Raw genomic sequence first — 18853 nt, forward strand, 5'->3', positions numbered from 1 at the left:
ATAGAATGGCTTCCGAAAATATGGCGAAAGATAGTACAGCATGGCACCGTAAGGAGAGCTAAATAACGTGCAATAGTGTCTCTGTACTCTACCTCTTTACGTGGAACTGAATGCTCAGCAGATTTTTATTTAGAATTGAGATGCTAAGCATTAGATATAGATTTGCTAGAAATACTTGAATAAGACGATGGTGAGAGTATTTCTGGATTCTGAAAAGAGTTTTATGGAGAATTGTGACGGAAGAAAACTTTTTTCGCCAAATCTTTGACTTCCCACAAAATATTCGTCTTTTTATTTGCACAGTTATGCATGCATTCGATCTACGCCTGAAAAAATTTTCCAGTCTCGTGTCGACAGCCGGCCGCAGTGACCGAGCAGTTCTAGGCGCTTCAGTCTGGAACCGTGTGACTGCTAAGGTCGCAGGTTCGAATCATGCCTCGGGCATGGATGTGTTTGATGTCCTTAGGTTAGTAAGGTTTAAGTAGTTCTAAGTTCTAGGGGACTGATGACCTCAGATGTCAAGTCCCATAGTGCTCCGAGCCATTTCGTGTCGATACCCCGAAAACAATGTTTTGGAAAGCTTCAGCAACTTCTAAAGGTAATTTTGTTTGACATTAAATGACACTATGTCAATGTATTTCTGCGTCATACACTCCTTTCACGTGTAGTGAGACAGATGACGTTGTATTTGTGGCGAACAAATTGTTGTATACTACTCAGCATTAAACGTTCTTCTGCCATCCAAAAGTGTCGGTGGTCGCAGATGTCTAGTGTAAGTAAAGAAACAAGTGACCATTTTGCTGGAAGTACTTCGCAAATAAACCACTTTTCTGGTTTTCGTTTGTCTTCGAACACACAAATAGTTGATTTCTGCTTAGTGCCCAACTCGTACGAAGACACTGCCTGACAAAAGATAAAGTACCCTGAAGTGATTACAAGCTCGAGTGAAATTTTCAAAGAACTTGGCAGTATGGGATCGCTCATCACTGTGTCGTTGCACACTCTCTGAGCAAGGTGCATTCACTGATTCAATTGGGAAGGGTGTCACGAAGTCGTATTTTCTCCTGAGGCAAGATGGCCTGCAACTGTTGTAGCCGGTGCTTCATATCCTGGATACCAAGGCTGCGACAATATGCCACACATATTGTATGGGGGACAGATGTGGAGATCTTGCTGGCCATGAGAGTCTTAAAAATCACTCAGATAGCTCATAGAGACACGTGCAACGTGGGAACGAAGGCTGTCCTGTTGAGAAATGGCACCAAGATTCCGTCGCATGAAAGGTAACACATGAGGACGCAGTATGTTCGTGACATACACTACTGGCATTAAAATTGCTACACCAAGAAGAAATGCAGATGATAAACTGGTATTCATTGGACAAATATATTATACTAGAATTGAGATGTGATTACATTTTCACAAAATTTCGGGGCATAGATCCTGAGAAATCAGTAGCCAGAACAACCACCTCCGGCCGTAATAACGGCCTTGATACGCCTGGGCATTGAGTCAAACAGAACTTGGATGGCGTGTCCAGGTACAGCTACCCACGCAGCTTCAACACGATACCACAGTTCATCAAGAGTAGTGACTGGCGTATTGTGACGAGCCAGTTGCTCGGCCACCATTGACCAGACGTGTTCAATTGGTGAGAGATCTGGAGAGTCTGCTGGCCAGGGCAGCAGTCGAACATTTTCTGAATCCAGAAAGGCCCTAAAGGACCTGCAACATGCGGTCGTGCACTATCCTGCTGAAATGTAGGGTTTCGCAGGGATCGAATGAAGCGTAGAGCCACGAGTCGTAACACATCTGAAATGTAACGTCCACTGTTCAAAGTGCCGTCAATGCGAACAAGATGTATAACCAATTGCACCCCATACCATCACGCCGGGTGATACGCCAGTATGGAGGATGAAGAATACACGCTTCCAATGTGCGTTCACCGCGATTTCGCCAAACGCGGATGCGACCATGATGATGCTGTAAACAGAACCTGGATTCATCCGAAAAAAATTACGTTTTGCCATTCGTGCAGCCAGGTTCGTCGTTGGGTACACCATCGAAGGCGCTCCTGTATGTAATGCAGCGTCAAGGGTAACCGCAGCCACGGTCTCCCAGCTGATAGTCCATGCTGCTGCAAACGTCGTCGAACTGTTCGTGCAGATGGTTGTTGCCTTGCAAACGTCCCCATCTGTTGACTCGGGGATCGAGACGTGGCTGCACGATCCGTTACAGCCATGCGGATAAGATGCCTGTCATCTCGACTGCTAGTGATACGAGGCCGTTGGGATCCAGCACGGCGTTCAGTATTACCCTCCTGAACCCACCGATTCCATATCTGTTAACAGTAATTGGATCTCGACCAACGCGAGCAGCAATGTCGCGATACGATAAACCGCAATCGTGATAGGCTACAATCCGACCTTTATCAAAGTCGGAAACGTGATGGTACGCATTTCTCTTCCTTGCAGGAGGCATCACAACAACGTTTCACCATACAACGGCGGTCAACTGCTGTTTGTGTATGAGAAATCGGTTGGATAGTTTCCTCATGTCAGCACGTTGTAGGTGTCGCCACCGGCTCCAACCTTGTGTGAATGCTTTGAAAAGCTAATCAATTGCATATCACAGCATCTTCTTCCTGTCGGTTAAATTTCGCGTCTATAGCACGTCATCTTCGTGGTGTAGCAATTTAAATGGCCAGTAGTGTATCATTGTGGCTTCAGAGTTCCCTCGATCAATACCATTTGTGACCTTAATTTGTACCTTCTGCCACCCTACACCATGCCGCCAGATGTAACGCTGCTGTGCGTCTCCAAAACGTTGGAAGAATGTGATATCTCCCGGGTCGCCGCCGTGCTCGCTAACGATGGCGAACCGGGGTGGTGAGGAACCGCGAAGCCATTCAACAGCAGTCCATGGTTCTCGGTCACAGTAACACTCTAGACGCGGCTCTCCGTGTTGTGATGCTAACGGAAGCCTATGCATAGGACGATAATGCCAAACCTAGTTCAGCTACTCCTATTCACCGTTCAATGGAGTGGGGTGACAGTATGTAGTACGGAGTCCATCACTTGTTATCTGTCGGTAGGTACAGACGGATGCATTTAATGCACAATATGGTCATTTGCCCATGTGGCGATCGGACGTGTTGACGTCGAGTATGCCGGCCCTCCCGTTTCCATTAAGTTGACCACTGGGTCACTATCATAACCGAATGCCCCACAAAACTGTATATTGCATGATTCGACCAGCCAGCTAAAATGAGACTTACAATGGGGCTCCTTTCAAACTACAACAGTCGCTAATAACACTGTCTCACAAGAGCACGTAGCACCTCCACGTCCATCTTGATCACTCAATATCTGATACTGTTCACGCCCCTCGTATAAAATGCCAGGTCTGATGACAACTCAGTTCAATCAATATTAATGCAATCTGATAGTCGTAACTGTTAGAGAAAAAGGCAACTCCAATCATACACGTACCCGCCGATGATATTACTCTGACGTCCAACCATATCTTCTGGTTGTTTCACTTTTTTTGTCAGGCAGTTATTATTTACGTTTCTTGTTCAGATGTTGTAGGGTCCAGAACTGAGTGCACGTGTTGCCTGCGAGGTTGTCTGCGGGAGCTGTCGGCGTATCACTGTGCGGGCACGATGCGCACGCAGCTCGTATTCTGTTACTCGCAACCAGGAACGAAGATTACCGATAAACACATAGCTGAGACTGTCTTCGCTTTGTCTCAGTTATTACGACAGTGCAATGAATATTTATAACGCAATACAACCTGTGCATAGCATGGCGGAAGCCTAGCCTTGAAGACCAATCATGTCGTAATGAGTACCGCAGCGCCGCCAAGTAATATACTGCACGAGTTGACAGCAGTTACAAGCAGTACTAAACGTTCCAAATTTTGGAGACCAGCTCAGTGGGGAATTGGTGGGAAAGGCGGTACAGGGATTCTCAAGAAAAAGGGACTAAAATATCATTCTCGTCTATATTTTATCCTGGCACAAATATAACCCAGCAAAGAAAACAGGCCTTTTATTAAAAATCTATTAAATTAATACATCAAAGCTTAATGAGAAGCGTTTAGTTGACCTACTACTTATGAGAAAGAAAGAAACATCTATTTTCATCACTCTGCAATATCTTTGAATGTTTTTAGCTTCTCGAGGTTTGGGGTGAGACAACTGGTCATCAACCGCATTGCTCCAATCAGATGAACATCACTAAGACTATTCCTGAGCTTTCAGTCCGATGATTTCGTTGTTGAAAAAAACACTTTCACACACATTTGTGGTCCCGAAACTTTGCAGACTTGAGCAACTATTCGAAACAACTGCGTGAACTGTTCTCGAGGGAACTTTTTGTGAAACATTATAAAAGTTTCTGCAATGCGAAACCGCTCGCTGAGCACAAGACTACGCTACAAGTCGATGAGCTCCAGTTGAATTTCAGGAGGTCACTTTCAACGTCCACTGGAAAAGAAGTTGCAAAAGATACTGAAATCAAGTTCGAATGGATCACTATCAAAACTTTCTAAGAATGTGTGTAGTACCTTAATAAATTCATCAAAATGTTTTTAAGGTCAGTAATGCAAGATCTAATATTAACTGGGGATATTCAACCCTTTTGCTGGCATTAATTTTATGCTATGTCTTTATACAAGTTGAAGAAACGATCTACAACATCACCTTGATTCAACCAGTGTACTTCACAAAAGTACACCACATCGCCGTAATAACATTGCAGTTCCGTCAGGAAATATTTGAAGCCGATGTCCCAAAACGTGCGATGTTTATTGAGGGTTTTTACAACAACTCCCATAAAGCCAATTATTTTGGCACATTTTGTTAGCACATTAACGCAGTTTATGCTGCAATGTTATTTCCGCCTGGACACCAACTTCTTTGGCCTTTTTCCTAACCAAAACAACGCATTGCAAAAGAGGCGCAGAGGGCTGGTTTGTATTTCGATAACACAGTAATCGTCTTTCCACTGTGGGCTGAAGCGTAGGGATTATCGGTTTTCGTTTTGAAGACCTTAACTCCTCCTCAGCCAGTCATCTCTCACTAATTTTGTCCTGGGTCCGCCTCGTTAGCTGCGGGGTCAGCACAGTAGATTACTAACCGAAGTGGACCATGATCGATTCTCGGCTGGGTCGAGGACTGTAGTCCTTACATCCGTATCGCCATACCTAACATAAAAGTAGCCTCAAACATATTGTCATATCGTCTTTGCACGATTGAGATGGCTCTATGGGAAAGAAGAGAAAGCCAGTTAATTGAAATAAAAAATAAAAATGTCCTACCATGAATTCTAAAAAGACTTTGACACCGACAATACTAATAACGCGAAGTAAATAGCCCCGCCATACCTCTTGCTGCGTCTGCCGAACGTACTGTGTTAACAGAGGGGTGGAGGGGGAACTGCCGACCTGACAGCACCCACTGGCAAGCCCACCCCTGAGATGGATTTTTTATTTACCAGTTCGAACTTTTTGAACACTTCCTTACAACAATTGACAGGAACCAGTTTTTGAGCTTGCGTCAAATTGTGCGAGATTCAAAGGGATCTTTTTCATAATCAAACGTGATGCAACAAATGTTGTACAGTCTTACATACAAATATCTCCATTTCACCCTTAAGTCGCATAGCGATCTTATTCAACCTTCGATGCACACAGCATCGATGTTTCTACAACAGCAACAGATTTTGGTCGACCTTCACGAAATTCAACACAGACGGATGTATAACTACGAAATTTTGAATACCAAATTTACACAGCTTGCTCTGAAGCTGATTGATTACCATAAGTACAACTAATCGAAATGGCTCTGAGGACTATGGGACTCAACATCTTAGGTAATAAGTCCCCTAGAACTTAGAACTACTTAAACCTAACTAACCTAAGGACATCACACACACCCATGCCCGAGGCAGGATTCGAACCTGCGACCGTAGCAGTCCCGCGGTTCCGGACTGCAGCGCCAGAACCGCACGGCCACCGCGGCCGGCTTACAACTAATCGATGGAGGCCTTGTTGCCGAGTTAGGTCTTTATTAAAATCGTGAAAAAATCATTCAACGAGAACCTTTCAAGTAGCATTTTCATTTTATAACCACACTGTTTCTGTTAAACAGGCACTGAAAACAAATTTCTAGACCACTTTTTTGGTTGCGAGTGTTAAGGCAATGGCAGCGTCACTTCTCGATAGCGCCATGTAGTGGTCCTTTGTGAAAACTTAAAGGAGGGTTCGCAGTAAAAGCAAAAATGAAATATTCGAGATACCCTTACAGAGTTAAAAAAGAGCTAACAAACTTGAATGGACAGAGTTAGATCGCTGAAATTTTGTGTTAAGACGGCACCAAGAACAATGTATGTTATATCATGTAATGTGTTTCACTGTGTAAGATGTACTGCATTCGCGATTGTGGTCCTTGATATGAGGCGCACGTTTGTGATTAACAAGAGGACCTTAAGAGCTCGGAAATTCAGTTTGGGATAAGAATTTGCAGGTTAGTAGTAAAATCTGTAAAGCGCACTAGTCATAAGGATCCGAGAAAAAACGCTCTAAAGATTTACGCGCAGCATAAGTATCGGTCAGCTTAAACACTACGGCAGGACAACCAAGTGCACGCCGGCACGGTAGCTCGGTAGCTGAGCGTGTTCGGTCAGAGAGCGTGCTTGGGTAGCTCAGTTGGTAGAGCACTTGCCCGCGAAAGGCAAAGGTCCCGAGTTTGAGTCTTGGTCCGGCACACAGTTTTAATCTGCCAGGAAGTTTCATAACGAAGTTTGGAGCCGGCACGGTAACTCGGCGTGATCGGTCAGAGGGCTAGCTGTCCTCTGTAATAAAAAAAACTGGGTTAATGGAACAACGACGAACTGAAATGGGTGTCTTGCGACGTCCGCCCCGAGCAGATACAACGAACAAAATGAGATTTAAAAAAAAAAAAGAAAAGAAAAGAGCTGGTTGGCGTCTGTAATAAAAAAACTGAGTGGAAGGATCAACATAAAAAAAGTGGTTGCGTCTGTAGCGGACTCGCTTGCCCCGTGGGTGATCCAGGTTCAATCCTATGTTTCAGTAACTCTTTGTTTTGTTTCTTTTAATTGTTTTAAAAATCATAACAACTTTTAAATAAAATTGATGACCTAAAATATTATCGGTTAAGTCATACAGAATTTTTATTTATTTATGAAATGACTATTACAGCTAATTCAGGTAAAATATGAATTGCAAATAATATTTTATTTTTAAAATGTTGAATAACTTCAAATGCATTTTAATGAAGGCAAATTAATGCTTTAATTATCACTGTAACAAAATTTTGGGTAAGTTCTGATTCAAACAAAGAATTTTTAAAATATTTTTTTGATTCATCAGTTTCGAATTTTACATACAGGATGATAAGCGTCGTATGAACCTTGAAAATAAAAAATACGTTGTATTTTGCACAATTTATGTAGGAAATTTGTGTACACAAACAATCTTTTCTGAGAAGATCTGTTGGAAAACATACTCCATTAACATTCATGAAAACTTCTCTTTTAACTGAAAGTCTGGAAGTGTAACAGGCACAGCGTATCATTTCGTTAAATGTTGGCGATGGCACTTGATTGTACGTTATTGATTGTATTTTTATACATTTATTTCTCTATTATTTTCAATCAGAGAAGTGCAGTTTTGTATTCACTTAATTAGATTTCTTTACTTGTCTGTAAAAATAGAACCGCAAGGTTGAACAAAAGAAGTACATTTTGGGAAAATCACTTTAATTGCACATGTCGGTGATTTCTCGTCATCCTGAAAGACGTTGTCATATAATTCAGTCGTTGCTTGCTCATTCCAATCTCTGCGAAAGTCAAGAATGCACCTGGACATTAGTTCGAGTTTCTAGAAGAATAAGGGTGGGTACAACTGTATATATTGTACTGTAGCAGGTAAAGACCATTCGTCAATTAGTTCCTTGAGGGTCTTGGCACTTCCTGAGCGTCTGCCTACTTGTATGCACACTAGGGCAACAGCTACACTCTACACTTCCACGCAGGAGTCCTTTCCTCAAATTTACAACGAATACTTTTAATAACCCCACATTGTCGTCTGATTTGTAATAATATTTTAATGACGATAGTAACAGTCAATTTGATAAGTAAAATAAAATTGTTTATGGTTTAATTGATAATATTTTAGGTCATTAACTTTTTTGTTATAGCTTTAAAAAAAAATGTTACAAAGGTAGGATCGAAACTAGATCGCCTGGTTGGCAGGCGAGCGCACTACAAACGCAGCAGTTTCACTGTGTTGCCAGAGCCTATAAACTGAGCGGCCTTTGAGCTGTGTGTAAACCATACAGTCCCTTCGCTTGGAATCTTCTGGCCAGTGCGCTTTACAGATTTTATGGGTGGACTACTAATCTGCGAAGTCCACTCCCGAAGTGTATTTCGGAGATTGTAAGATTCTCTTGTAAGCCGCATTTTCTGCTCTTTGGACAAAAGTAGTTATGGAAATGGTGCGTGAGTTACTGGAGGATGTGGTAGTAATATTTAGAAAAAGTTTACAACTGCAGCTGGAGGGAAATACCCTCCCCCTTGAGACGTGTGTACTTCCATCTTTCCACGGCTCGTTTCCTGAGCGTCGTGTGGAGCCAATATTTTTGGTAATCGACAGTATTTGGGCGCGATCGTGCTCTAGCATCTCGTTGCTGTCTTTTATTGCTTCGCTTCTATTTCGTTTTTCCTCGGTTGTTCAGGGTTAGTCTTTATGAAGCTCTTTCGTTTTAACTCCCGCTCGTAGTGTACCCAATATTGATTGCGAGTTCTGTCTTTGGTGTACTTAGAAACCGTAGGTTGGTAACACGACCGACTCACGTGTTTACTGCAGCAGACTCATTGGCCTGTACTATTTATAGGCGAGCGCGGTCACGCTGGAGGATCACCCCCACCCTCACCTACCTTGGCGTCACCATTGACCGTCACTTCACCTGGACACCTCATCTCCGCTCCATCCAATCCAAAGCCCACAACCACCTCCAACTCCTCAAACTCCTCTCTGGCCGGACGTGGGGGTTGCACCCCTCTACCATCCTCCACACCTACAAATCCTTAATCCGTCCCATCCTCTGTTATGCCAGTCCTGCCTGGATATCTGCCCCCCCCCCCCCAAATTCTATAAGTCCCTCCAGATCCTTGAGCGTCATGCACTCCGCCTCCCATCCCCCACGCGGATCCTCTATGATCTCATTCCTTTCCCCCATCTGCTCCTATTCCTCGAACATATCCGCATCCTCTACACCTCCCGCCGTCTTGAACCCCCTCACCCCCTGGTTGCTCCTCTCCTCTCCCATCCCCCTGCCACGTCTTCACCGTTGTGTCCCCCCTACCCTCCATCTCTACACCCTCCATCTCCTTTCCCAAGGTGGCTTCCGTCAACTCCCCCTCCCGGACGATGCCCTCTCTCCCTCCATTTATCCTTCCTATCAACTCTGATCCTCACTCCCCCTCCTTTCCTCTGTCCTTTCCCTGGGCTCCCTCTTCCCCCCCCCCTTCCGTCCTGTTTTCTCCCCACTAAACCTCTCCCTACCTCCCTTCTCCCCCCCAAGTTCCTTTGTATTCCCCTCCTCTGCCTACCCCACTCCCTGTCGCGTCTGCCCCCCACCCCTCTTATGGGTCCCCATCCTCCATCAGCTCCTTTCCCGGTTTCCCCCCTTCGCTTTTACTCTCCTTTGCCCCCCTTTTTTGTTTTCCCATCTTCTGTCCAGTTTCCCCCCACCTGCTCTCGACTGTGGTATGTCACATTTGCCAACTTTTTAGTGCAGTGTTCCAGTGACTATTCAGTGTTGTTTGTCTTTCTCGTGTTGCGAACAGAAACCATGCTGTCGCTAGGTGTGAATTTTATGTCTTCTGCGAACAGAATCCAGACTGTCGCCGTGTTTTTTAATTGTCTGTCTATTGTTTTCCCTGTTTGCTTCGTATGTATTTTATTAGCATCATCATCCCTCTGTTGTTTGTTCTAAGTTCCACGATTTCTTTTCGCCATGTTACTCTTTAAGTCTCCGATTTTATCGCCTGTTTTTCATTATTTATTCTCTTGAACTTTCTCGCAAAATCTGTAGGCTGAAGAGCTGCATACTAAGCTGCTGCCAGCCCGCCCCCTACGGGGGGAATTGAATTTAATAAAGAAAAAAAAACACGCTGGAGGAGGTTGTCGCGCAGTGGCCTTCATGTCCGCTCTGGTGACATCGACATCCTGCCTTACGCGTACGGGTGTTGTTATCGAACCCGCACTTCTACCCATGGAGGAACGCCGGCCTGGTTGGGCCCCTCTGTCCGCTCTTTACTGGTTGTCCGCGGGAGGCGGATGGCAGTCTAATCATCGCCTACGTCGACGAAGGCAAACAAACAGTAACCATCATGGGGCGGTGGAGCCGCCGTTCGGCGAAAGTTTTGAGTCCGGGAGCAGTTCGGCTGGGTCGGTGTCTGCCGGGACGACTGGGGACGGCTCAGAATTGTGCACAGCAGTCCCGGACAAACGACGAAGTGTGCCAAGGGAAAGGAGAAAAGAAATGTGAATGTTTAAAGTTGATCGTCCTTTGGGATTGAGTTCATCCAGTCGTCTTTCCCGCCTTGTGGCCACCGCCGTGGCAATCCTTTGTTCTGTTCACTGGTGCATATTCTGACAGTGCAGGTTCCTCCACGCATCGTTGCTAACCGGTGTAGTGGTGTATATTGGTAGTTATTTGTGTACGTTTGCACTCCTATGTTTTGGTAGTTCATCCTCCCGCCCTGTGGTTGCAGAATTTCGGGTGGGTAGTTAGTTCCTTGTCTCCCAAGATTTAGTACTGTATTATTAAGGTTAATTCTAGTTCAGTCTAGTGTTCTGTTAATCCCTGGGTATATGTGTCCGCCATACTATTTGCGCTGTATTTATTCTAAGCGAGTTGCACTGACAGTAGTTGGGGGTTCGAGTCCTGTCACGGAGCTGATAAGGGGTCGCATTGGTTTCGGCTTGTCAGTTGGAGGGTGTTGCCTTAGAGGTTTCTTAACATTGGCATGTCAGCGTTGTCTAGCGCTACCGGGACCTAAAGAAGAACATTGTGCTAATTAGGGAATGTTGTTACACGTTCTTGTTTTCATTTCGATACCTGTATTTGTGAAGGCAACCGCATGAAGTAAGATCTGTTCTGAAGCTATGCTGGATCTTGCGCTCTTGGGATTTTTGGTTTTGTTTTGATCAGGAATATGGAACTGTGTTGTTAATGTTTGGCTTGAACAGCGGATACGCGGCGAGTTTAGTACGTGTGTAGTGGCATGGCGTCCTCGTGAAGGCGTGCCCGCTAGATCACTATTGCGTCTCCTCAAAGTGTAATTTCCACCTTACTAAAACCCCCTTGTTAAAAGGGAGGAAGGAAAAAAAAATCTTTAGAAATATCTTCTATTTGCATTAACTATCTTACCTGTCGCTTAAGTAAATATCTGCTCAGTGATTAAGCTGATGGGAGCACCTATCCTAAAAGCAACTAGCGCACTTCTGCTATGGTGGCCCTCGTGCCTATTTTGGTCCGAAAGATTGTATAAACAGGCTTACATGCTCCGTATCGAACTTCTGATGTTGGTTTTTGAGTGATTGTGGATAATTAAAATTGATTATAGTGCAAACGTTTGTATATTACCAACCGTGCTTATCAGTTATTAATTTGATTGGCTGGAATGTAATACGAAAGTTTTAGGACCATAGGTTGTCCAGGTAGAAATTTTGAAGCCATGCTGTGTTGTGAATTCATGTATTTCTGTCTTATATTGCAATTAGAATTTAAATGTGGTAAACCCACGCTTTGTGTTTAATAATTAAAGATTTAAGAGTGCGTTCACTTAGCGCTTACTTATGTATTGTGTTATTATTATTATTTTAAAAATTATAATTGGCGTTTTAGTTTCTTAAATTAAAGCCTTTCCAATTCGAAAGTGGTGGCCCTCCCATTTTGGGCAATTGTAAGCATCGAAGCAGGATTTACGTAGTTGGTGTTATGTACTGTATGTTATGAATAAATTATTTATGTGTTAAATCACGTCTGATATGTCAATTCCTTGGCCCCGTCCACACCTTGGTCGTAATCTTTTGATATTAAATGATCAGACCATCGCTCCACCCCTCTACCTCCAATCCGCTGTGTGCTCTTTGATGTCCATGTTAAGGATAACGTACTTGATAATTTTCGTTAATATTGAATCTGTAACTGTTGGCGTACCATCTATCATCTTCGAGACTATGAAGCACCTAGAGTACGATACGCTGATGAACGCTCCAGAAGAGTATTGTCATAGTTGCAGCTAATATTCTTCAGTTTATGATCGTTGTCAGCCTGTCCGACAGCCATTTACTTGCAGTCACTTGAACACTATTGGAAAATTAGGGCAAATTTTACAGCTTGAAAACCAACTATTAAAATGTCTTTCATATTTATCACCACACGACTTGCAAGACACCATAATGGCTCGAAGAATGTCTACTGTTTTTGTCAGCTAGGAACTCACATCTACTTTATTGGACTTACTTTCACGCTGACACTGTACGCTGTTTCTTCGAGTTACGGTGAGAGCGTTGCTTGCTAGCATTGCATTATCGTAATTCTATCTTACATGGTTTTTCTGTTTTGCTGGTATGTTCGCATTGTACGTGATGTTAGATTTCTTTTCTCCGACACAGGATTTGTCCAATGTACAAGGATCCACATCGGGTTTTCATAAAGCCATCCTTAGTTTCAGGTCGTTCCTTAAGTTAATTTCCCACTCATTTCATAATATCTGCATCTACATACATACTCCGCAAGTCACCTCACGGTGCGTGGCGGAGGCTATACTTTACAACTGCTAGTCATTTCTTTCCCTCGCATACAGAGCGAGGGAAAAACTAATATTTATATGCCTCCATATGAAGCCTAATTTCTTGTATCTTCGTGTTCCTTACGCGGAATGTACGTTGGCGCAGTGGAATCATTCTGCAGTCAACTTCAAATTTCGGTTCTCTAAATATTCTCAATAGCGTTTCGCGAAAAGAACGTCGTCTTTCTTCCACGTATTCCCATTTGAGTTCACGAAGTATATCCGTAATACTGCTGGTAACAAATCTAGCAATCCACCTCTGAATTGCTTCAATATCGTCTTTAATCCGACCTGGTGTGGATCCCAAATAATCGAGCAGCACTCAAAATGCGTTGCACTTGTGTCCTACATGCAGTCTCCTTTACAGATGACCACACTTTCCTAAAATTTTGCCAATAAACTGAAGTCGACCATTCTGTGACTATCAAGCAGCACATTACTAAAGCTGTATTCGATTTGCTACTCGTCTGCATTAACTTTAACTTACATTTTTCTACATTTAAAGCTTACCGCCATTCACAATACCAAGTAGGAATTTTGTCTAAGTCGTCCTTCTACAGTCACGCCACAGAATCGTCAGCAAACAGTCGCAGAGTGCTGACCACCCTCTCCGCCAGATCATAATAACATCGGTCCTATCACACTTCCCTGGGGCACTTTTGAAGACACCCTTGTCTCTGATGAACACTCGCCGTCGAGGACAACGTACTGTGTTCGGTTACTAAAGAAGCCACTCACATATCTGGAACCTATTTCGTATGCTCGTACCTTCGTTAACAGTCTGGAATGGAGCATCGCGTCAAATGCTTTTCGGAAACGTAGGAATATTGAATCTACCTGTTGCCCTTCATCCATAGTGCGCAGGATGTCATGAGAGAAAAACAGAAGCTGAACTTCGCTCGAGCGATCCTTTCTAAAATTGTGCTCGTTCATGGACAGAAGCTTTTTCGTCTCAAGGAAATTTATTATGAATGCGTGAGTTACGTTTCTGTTATTTTTGAGCATATGTCGTAATGTACTTTCAAATGGTATGAATGGGGACATACGTATGTATCTTTCCTTGTGAACTGTCATTCTTATTTCTTAGTTTCAATTCTGTCCTTCATTATTTCTCTTCCATAAATATTTCTGAATCTTACGACGTTCATGTTCAAATTATATGTGCTTCTTAACACGTTGTTATTACCTCGCTTTTTTGTCTGTTTGTGTGTTCGGTATAGTTCTTGCAATTGACTTCAAACTAGGTTCCCGATGAACTAGAGATTTGAAACTTTCAACATAGCTCAGAACTTGACGGCGTTGCAATATTACTCCGCTTTCGTGTCTAGTATGTGGTGGAGGGTACTTTGTTTCTCTGTCTCTTCGTTCGGTACAAATTTTACAACTGATTCTAAACTAACTTCCCCATGACCAACAGACTTGGAATTTTCAGCGTAGCTCAGAACTAGACAACAATGCAATACGGATTCCCTTTCTTGTCTGGTGTGTGGCGAAGGGTACTTTGTGTACCATATCTGTTTCTCAATGTTATTTTGCAGTCGACAATGTTTCACGCTAATAACGATTGCTAGTAAGCACCTGTTTGAACTCGAATGTGTCTAATTCTTAATTTCACAGTTTTTTCGCGAGAAATGCGTAGGAGGAAGCAATATATGTCGACCCAGGTGAAGACAGACTGAAATAAACCTGTAATTTACCACATTTCCCTGTTGTAATATTATCGAAGAAGAAGAAATAGATTGAAAACAGAAACAAGCTAATAAAGTAGAAAATATTAATTTAAATAAAAATCATTTTAATATAACATGTTAAAAAATAATAAAATAATTTGCCTTAGACGCATACAGATTTCAAATTTCGCAAGTATTTACATGAAACTTTGCGCTCGTGAATTTTTAATAGCTATGACAGTACTTGTAAAATTTAAAACGAATGAGGTGGGGTGCATCCAATAGATAATTGTAAGGACTGCGGAGAGCACAGCCACAGATTTTCAGAACTATGTGTATGGCGTTTGGGATCTGTATGGGTCTAGCTGAAATTATTTTGTACTCCTTCGTCCGTTTTAAAATGTGTTATATTAGAACGTTTTTTATTTAAATAAAAGTCACATTTTGCTGCGGTTCATAAATAATGCAAGCTTACTGAAAAGTAATCTGTCTTCTATAGAACTGATATAACGAGAAGCTGCTTCCAACAAATACGATATCGTTCTCCTATGCATGTGATTCACAGCAAATTCAAGATAGGTTTGAGCTGGTGACAACTTAGAGACACGAGCTAAATTCTGAAGACTTCAGTATTTGGTTACTTCGTGATTTAAGCTTTGCATCATCAGATGTTAGGTAATATAAGGCGCATTTTACATTTTCATAGCACGCATTTTCTCTATAAGAGAAGAGGTAACCCCGCTTATAGGTTGAGCAACCGCACTTACAGTTTGCGCTCCAGTGCTTGAATATATTTCTTATAATTTTCCACTACTTCACTACATTTTAGAGGTCCTTTCATATATTTCGTTGCGCTGTTAGTCTGCTTACTACATAATATTTCACCAACAGAAGTCAGATCACATTGCTGTCTATTCATAGGTCAAAATTTTGCGAAACAGACCACTGGAAAGATCTACTGTAAAATATCTAAGAGTAAGTATCCAGAGCGACCTTAAGTGGAATGACCATACAAAACAGATAGTGGGGAAAGCAGACGCCAGACTCAGATTCATAGCAAGAATCTTAAGGAAATGTAACTCATCCAAGAAGGAAGTAGCTTATAAGGCGCTTGTTCGACCGATTCTTGAGTATTGTTCATCTATCTGGGATACCTACCAGGTAGGACTGATAGGAGAGAGAGAGAAGCTCCAACGAAGAGCGGCGCGTTTCGTCAAGGGTCGTTTAGCCGGTACGAGGGTGTTACGGAGATGCTCAACTAACTTGATTGGCAGGCGTTAAAAGAGAAACGTTGTGCATCACGGAGAGATTTACTATTGATAGTTCGAGACAACACTTTCCGGGAAGAGTCGGACAACATATGACTTGCCCCCCCCCCCCCCGTCGCCCCCCCCCCCTCGCGTCTCGCTTAATGACCGCGAGGAGAAAATTCGAGAAATTAGAGCCAATACAGAGTCTTACCGACATTCTCCCCATGCGCTATTCGGGAGTGGAACAGTGTTGGAGGGATCAGTTAGTGGTACAAAAGGTACCCTCCGCCGCACGTCGTTTGATGGCATAAAGAGTATGGCGTAGCTGTAGATGTATATTTTCAGGACATTAATACTGGAATCATTAATATCGTACATTCAGATTGAAGTCAAAAAGGTAGAAAGGTGGTTTTCAAGGATCGCTAAACAGCATACTGATACTGCATAAGTGAACGGTTTTATTATTACCTTTACAGTATTGGCGTGATCATGACTCCGCCAGAAATTTTTGTGTGTCCATCTTTTTGAGGAAGTCTTTGGAACGACGGCCTTTTACTATTGTGAGAAAATGAAACGCCTACAACCGTCCTTATGATTTTATTTATTTTGCTGTAACCAGTTTCAGCGCTATATATCTCATCAATTGATGGTTAGAGTGCTGACACGAAAGATTTCAGAGAGTCTGTGTGACCACTTATGCTGTCCACTGATGAGATATATGTAGGGATGGTGTCAACCCCTTCCGCATCAACTACAGCTTGAAGATTGCGCATTGAAGCGCCGAAACTGTTTGCAACAAAATAAATAAAATCATAAGGACGGCTGTAGGCGTTTCGTTTTCTCACAAGAGATTTTTATCGTTTATCAGTACCGAAATAAAGCATGAGTTTTTTCTGTTTTAACTCAATGACCCCCCCCCCCACCCCCCACCCCCAATGAACCATGGACCTTGCCGTTGGTGGGGAAGCTTGCGTGCCTCAGCGATACAGATAGCCTTACCGTAGGTGCAACCACAACGGAGGGGTATGTGTCGAGCGGCCAGACAAACGTGTGGTTCCTGAAGAGGGGCAGCAGCCTTTTCAGTAGTTGCAAGGGCAACTGATCTGGCCTTGTAACACTAACCAAAACGGCCTTGCTGTGCTGTACTGCGAACGGCTGAAAGCAAGGGGAAACTACAGCCGTAATTTTTCCCGAGGGCATGCAGCTTCACTGTACGGTTAGACAGAGTAGCATGGAGAGCTGCATCAAAATGGTTCTAATGGCTCTGAGCACTATGGGACTTAACATCTATGGTCATCAGTCCCCTAGAACTTAGAAATACTTAAACCTAACTAACCTAAGGACATCACACAACATCCAGTCATCACGAGGCAGAGAAAATCCCTGACCCCGTCGGGAATCGAACCCGGGAACCCGGGCGCGGGAAGCGAGAACGCTACCGCACGACCACGAGCGAGCTGCGTCAAACCAGTCTCAGGACTGAAGACCACAACAACAACAACTCAGTGACGAGAACAGCTCAGCAACACAACCAGTGTAGATAAGGCACAGTTAGTAGTTTCAAGTGTGGAGAGTCGTTTCGAGCCCCAGTCAACAAAACGTAAAAATGACGTATAGTAAATGGAAGAAGGAATGCATGGGTACATACCTGTGACGAAGTACTATTTCGCAATTTCCAGTTTACAACAAATGCGAAACGATAGGGCTCACTGCACACACACCATGATGTAGAAGGAAAAGAAAGTGCCGAATTCACTTTTGCGCACGTTTCGTTGAAGAAGCGGCGGCGTCTTGGGTGATTCACCTGCACCAGAGCAGAGCTCGCGAACTGCGCCTTACTGGCGCCTCGTCAGCTGTTCGAGGGACCCGCGTGTCGCCTAATCGCCTGCCCTCTGCGCGTATCTGGGAGGGTCGTCGCTCTCTGCTCCCTGATTTGCATGCTGCACTGCGCGTGGAACTGCTTCTGCGCTAAAGCTGACTCCTTTCTTCTAATAGGGACCCTCGGAAAACATAACTCATAAAAATAGTTGGACATGGAAGCACAAGGTAAATAACGATACTGTTTGACTATTTAAAGGTCACCAAGAAATCAAACCCGCGTCCGGTCATCCTGATAAATCGCTTCAGGCGAATGCTGGGATGCTTCCTTTGAAAGGGCACGGCCGACTCCCTTCCCCATCCCTCCCTCATCCGATGGCACCGATGACCTTGCTGCCTGGTCTCTTCCCCCGAACCAACCACCAAAAAACAAGACTCAATAAGAGTTTGACATTTTCTTGTCCTGCCTTGCAAGACGCTAGAGTTTATGGACGATTGTTGCTGACATTTACTAAACATCCTGACAGATTAAAACCGTGAGTCGGACCGAGATTCGAACTTGGGAACTTTCCCTATCGCGGACGATTACTCTACCGCCTGAGCTACACAAGTACACGTCCTCATGGCTTCACTTCCGCTCAAGTGGATAAAATGTTTTGGCTCGACATTGTAGATAGACTCAGAAGCACTATGCTGAAACCTGTTCTGTCTCGCAATGTAAAAGTGACCAAAACAGGAATCTGTTACAGGTTGACTTTTCTTTATCTTATGAAACGAGTGACAGGTGTGAACAATAGAAGGTGAATGAAATAAGAAATGTCTAAGCCTCTGTAGAAGCCCTGACCTGTCTTATATTACAGATTAATTCTTGCAAGAAAGTAAAAACAGCAACCATCCACTGTTAACAATGCTAGTTATTAAGAACAAATACCGCCATTACCAGTTTGAAACCGATAGGCTCATGGTCAGGTGGCTACTCACGTTTAACACTACATTTAACTTATGGTGTACATGCAATTTTAGCCGTGTCGAAAGTTACTTGGGTGGCGATCTCATATTTGATGTAGGGCGCCACCGCCCCAAGTAATCAGCCATATCGAAAAACTAAAATTTATGACAAAACTTGACTAAAGGAGGGGAAGGTCATAGGACACACCTGAGGCATCAGTTTGGTGACGGAGGGAGGAGGGGGATGGGGTAAACATTATATATTATACATTATACA

The 18853-nt window shown here is 43.5% G+C and overlaps 1 protein-coding gene across 3 annotated transcripts in view; it reads right to left on the reverse strand.

Annotated features, from left to right (window-relative positions):
* LOC126092311 (ankyrin repeat and IBR domain-containing protein 1-like) overlaps positions 1-17616 on the reverse strand; it is a 564318-nt gene extending 546702 nt beyond the window's left edge. For all 3 annotated transcript variants that reach the window (XM_049907838.1, XM_049907837.1, XM_049907836.1), the window contains exon 1: positions 17459-17616. The gene's annotated coding sequence lies outside the window, so the exon portion shown is untranslated. The remainder of the gene's footprint in view (positions 1-17458) is intronic.
* Between the last annotated feature and the right edge of the window lie 1237 nt (positions 17617-18853).

Source organism: Schistocerca cancellata, chromosome 7 (assembly GCF_023864275.1).
Source record: "Schistocerca cancellata isolate TAMUIC-IGC-003103 chromosome 7, iqSchCanc2.1, whole genome shotgun sequence".
In the NCBI taxonomy this organism is placed as follows: domain Eukaryota; kingdom Metazoa; phylum Arthropoda; class Insecta; order Orthoptera; family Acrididae; genus Schistocerca; species Schistocerca cancellata.